Source organism: Centruroides vittatus, unplaced genomic scaffold (genome assembly GCF_030686945.1).
Source record: "Centruroides vittatus isolate TY-2023 unplaced genomic scaffold, ASM3068694v2 contig_1033, whole genome shotgun sequence".
In the NCBI taxonomy this organism is placed as follows: Eukaryota; Metazoa; Arthropoda; class Arachnida; order Scorpiones; family Buthidae; genus Centruroides; species Centruroides vittatus.
The window spans coordinates 722,782-727,943 of NW_027120671.1; positions in this window are offsets into that span (position 1 = coordinate 722,782).

The window sequence follows — 5,162 nt, forward strand, 5'->3', positions numbered from 1 at the left end:
ATACGTAAAAAATGCTTTAAAAAACTAATTTTTTTTACTCTATTGTTTAGTGATGAATATTCGATTGATCGCATTAAAATATTTTTATTTTTTTTGAAAAAAATTACAATTTTTAATATATTTTATCTTAAGGGAAACATATAGATGAGAGAATTTTTCCAAAAAAAAGAAAATAGAAATTGTTTATTTGCTACATTTTCATATCGGATGCTTGAAGGGATCATCTACTTTTTCACTGTTTTAATTTTCATATTTTTTTCCCTATTCAATCATTCCACTCAAAATAATAAAAAATAATAATAAATAAACAAACAAATAAATAACAGAACTTTTATAGGCAAACGTAACTGTTTTCGTATTCCATTGATAAACATTATAAAATAATTCTGAAAGGAAACAAAGTATAAAAGTTAATATATAAATAATTATTTTCGTGTATCATTTATCAGTAAAATAAATTCATTTATTATTATATAATTTGTTTGCATATTTTAAATTTATATATTTTATTATTTTCTTGAAGAAATTTCCTTTAAAAAGTTAATTTATTTTTACATATATATATATATATTTTTTTTTTAATGTAAAATTTTATATATTTTATTAAATATTCGCTTATAAATTTAATTTTTTTTATTTTCCTATCCCTGCTTCGAATTTTTCTTAATTTAATTATATATAAAAGAGAGAGAGAGAGAGATTTAAAGTTTACATTAAATTAATTTCCAATCTCTAGCTTATTACCGTAAAATAAGTTATATATTAAAATATCGATTATTGTTTACACGTTCGAGATAATTATCCCTGTTAAATCATAATTATCCAAATCCTTTACTTGGCACCAAACTTTGTTGGTTTCGTTCAACTTGTAATTAAGCATTTTTCCTTCTTCTAAATGGAAATTAATGTTGGTAAGTAAAACAAATATTAAATAAAAATAAACATTTAATTAAGTTTTCTCGTCATCAGGTTTATACTAATTTCTTTTAATATATAAACATACACACCTTCTTTTTTGTATAAATCCAATTTAATTTTCCTTTAGGTGTTAAAACAATCAATTCTTTAGTATATTTCCGTGACCGATGCTATTAAACTGCGAATTATATTACGTTAAGGGACCGTCGAGAGGCGGAAGCTAGGGATTTTTCCCCAAGTTCGAAGAAAACTTAAGTTCCTACCCCAATAAAAGACTGTTATTATTAATAAAGAAACATTTCATGTATTTTATTTATTTAAAAAATATGACAATAGAGCATTCTAATGGACCCAGGCCCCATACAACTCGCGTAAATATGAGAGATTATAGGCTAATTTACAAAGAAACAAGCTTTAGTGTTTGGTATTTTGTCAGATTAATTTATTTATAGCACTATAAGATTTAAATTATAATCTCTATAGATCATAATTATTTAGAATGTAATGTGAATTTACTATAAACACATTCTAAAGATTTATAGGAAGACGTATAGCTTTGCTTATATTGATAGGGTGCAGTATATATATATCAAATATATATATTTTTCTCACATTTATGGAGTTATTTATTGAAGTTATAGGCTATCAAATTTACTAAGCATTTAATTTAATATATTTTAAAGTCGTAATATAATTAATACTATTAATATTTAAATATTTGATCTATATCTAGTATACACTTTTATAAGAGGGAATAATATCTTTTATGATTGAATCAACGTAACTTTTCAATGTTTAAATCGTATTTTCTTAATTAATTATTCAGATTTAACTATAATTGTGTATTAAATATCTAAAAATATAAATTTATCTGAATAATTTTGTTAGTAAATTGTTAATCTACATTTAAATTTTGCATAATTTGTAATAAATCAGCGTAAAATAACTTTCCCACGAATTAAACTAACTCATGAATGATGTATTACTTAAAAATATTGACGTGTATTTAATATAATAACTATTAAATAATAATCTATAGAATTCTACATAATATATTACAGAAAAATAAAGTTATATATATATATATTCTAGTTTATTTTTCGCTCGAAAATATAGCAATATATATATATATATATATGATACATTAAAAAATCAATAGCATATCGACAATACAAATTGCAAATAAAAGTGCATAAGAATGAAATATTTATAAATCAGGTATTAAATATTAAGTGAAAACAAACATATTTATATAAAATAACATTTTCAAACATAATTCAACCATTAAATTTTGAAATAAATATTAAAATATTGAAAGAAAATATCTACTTCACCACTGCAGTTTGCAATAAGCACTTCACTATCTCGTTGTGGGGTGTTGCATATTTCTTTCCTTTCTACTCACATAAAATAAGTAGAGACATAAAAAAATGTCTATTAATAAAAATAAAATTTTATATTTTTTCTTCTTCCGTAATAAAAGTTTTTTTAGATGTTCTTTTAAATGCTACGTCATATTTCTTTTTTAAAAAAAACAAAGTTCAAGTGTAGTGGGGAGTGTAATGTAGGGAGGAAACTTCTTATATCAAGGAAAGGTAATCAAGAACAGCATCTACACAGAGTAATATTCATTTATATAAATAAAAATACTCTGTAGACTCATTTAACCATTTATACTGAAAGGCAGAACAATCATCAAAATCATACTTCGTCGATAAAAATTTTTAATATCGAAATTCATAACAATATTTATCAGTTTAATAACTCTCGTTTATTATTATTGTCCTTTCCTTATTATTATTTTTTAACATTCCTAAACGTTATTACTTACAATAAATATTGTCTAGACATTTATTATAAATGACTTTCGGAAATTAATTACTATAAAGAAAGTGAAACTTGTACATTAACAGAATTTAAAGTAAAATTCTCTTTATTTCTCTTAATTATAATCACTTCTTAATTAACTGTATCAATTAGTTTTATTTGAAAGATGAATTAAACTGTGTTATTTATTTATTTATTTATTTTTTTCCTTATTATTTTGTATACATAATCGATTTTTTAAAAAAGTTTTTAATTAATATGCAAATTTTGTTATTAAATATAATAACTGTTTTTGAAACTAGATAATTATATTATCTATTTTTTTTTTTTAATTTATTATATTTCAATATCGTTAAGCTTATGAAAAGTTTCACACGTCGAAACGTAAATTTGTGTTTTTCTTCGTTGTTTTATCAGTAAAAAAATATTAATTAATTAATTATTTGATCTTAATTTATTTTTTAAATTTTTAATTGACTATTTTAGCTTATTGAAGATTATTTAAAACGGTTTTTTAAAATGTGAAAACAATTTAAAAATTAAGACAAAAATATGTAACAATATCAAATTCATTTGTGATGAATGAAAATGCAAGTATAAAATTACTTAAATCGCTGGAAAAATGATTAAAAATAACGAACAAAAAATTCATTTCTGCGTGAAAATCTTTCTTTAATACAGTTTTAAACATTCTTCCAAGTAGAATATAATTGTGTAAGTATCAGTTAAGTATTCTTCTATCACGCTATTTTTTAAAAATATTTTTCCATTTAAAAAAATAAATTAATTTTTTCTAATATTTTACGCACAATTCTCGGTTATTAACGCTCTTTAATTATTTATTTAATGCATTAATACACCCATGAGTTTGATTAAACAGAGAAGAACAACATAACAAAAGTGTAATTGAACTAATTTATTTTAAAAATCAGAAGATAGATAAAAATCTGTATTTACTTTTCTAAATGCTTCCTTCCTGTAAAATGTGGTCATTTGGAAAAAAGGAAGGAAAACCAGAAAAAAGAAAATTAAAAAAAAAGAAAGAAATTCCTTCTACAATATTCTTTCAATTCGAGACGGGATTTGCAATAAAACTCGGTAGTTCATCCACCTGAGTAACATACAGTGTGTTTGCCCAGAAATGTTTGCCATAGATGATGACTCCCGCGGGGAACACAACAAGACTGAGCATAGAAGTGAGCCATAGGCAGTATGTAAATATAGAGAACCATTAAGATAATAGATCTGCCAGGCTAACAAGAGTAGCTAAGCAATGCGCTTGTTGACTGACTACGAGTAAAGTGTCGTATCTTACGCTACAGGATAATGACTATTGTCTTGTTACCAAATGATCACAAAGTTTGAACACGGACCGCATTCAATCGCTTATTTTTCGGTTGTTAAACGATTTTTCAAATCTTGTAAGTTGAATGATGTACGTGTTTAATTAAAGAGTTGTTTCTTTGCTTGTTTCTTTATATATTTAAAATGACAAGATTAATATAATAAAATTATTGTCAGCTTTCCGTTCTTAGAGATGAATATAAATCACTTTTATAAATTTGTAACTATGCTACAGCTTCTCTCTCTCTCCTCTGTATGAGCTTTGTTTTCTCTTATGAATGTTTTGTGCTGTGGATTTTTACGTCCGAATGACAAATTACATCTAACGTATCATTTTTTTCCTTTTGTATTTTCATCCATAAAATACTTAATATGAATTTTGTACATTGTACACTGGTAAAAAATAAATTATTTTTTTGTTTTAATTTCTATAAAACAATCTCTCTAATGTCACACCATATTAATTTCTTATTTAACAATTAAATTTACTAAATTAACTAATGATTTAAATTATAGCTTTATAGTTACGGTGTTAATAATTTGTAATTTTAACTTATTAAAATTATAATTAATTATATACGAACGGTTCCGAATTAATCCGCAATTTTAGTTAAAAATAATAATAATAATAATAATGTCGTTAAATTATATACTCTTTTTTAAATTTCCATTTAAAATTTGGCGAAAAGGAATTAAATTATTGTTTCATTTAATTACAATTTTTAAATTTTGAGTCACCTTAATATTAAAAAATAATATATTTTATAATTTATTTTTAAAAATTCCGAAATTTTTTTTTTTTAAATTCGAAATACATTTTTAACATTCTAATAATGTGTATTTTTTGTATTTTTTTACAAAAAAAATATACAAAAATATCCAAACAAACAGATTTTCCTTTCCTCTCGGATTTATGCACGTTTTCTTTTTTTCTTCTTGTAAAGGAATTTTTGATTTCTTTCTAATGTACAGTAGAATATTAGTATAAAAAATAAAGAAGGAAAGAATATATATGTAAAAAAATTATGTAGTCGAGAAAATAAAAAAAGGAAGAAGAAGAAGAGTAACACTAG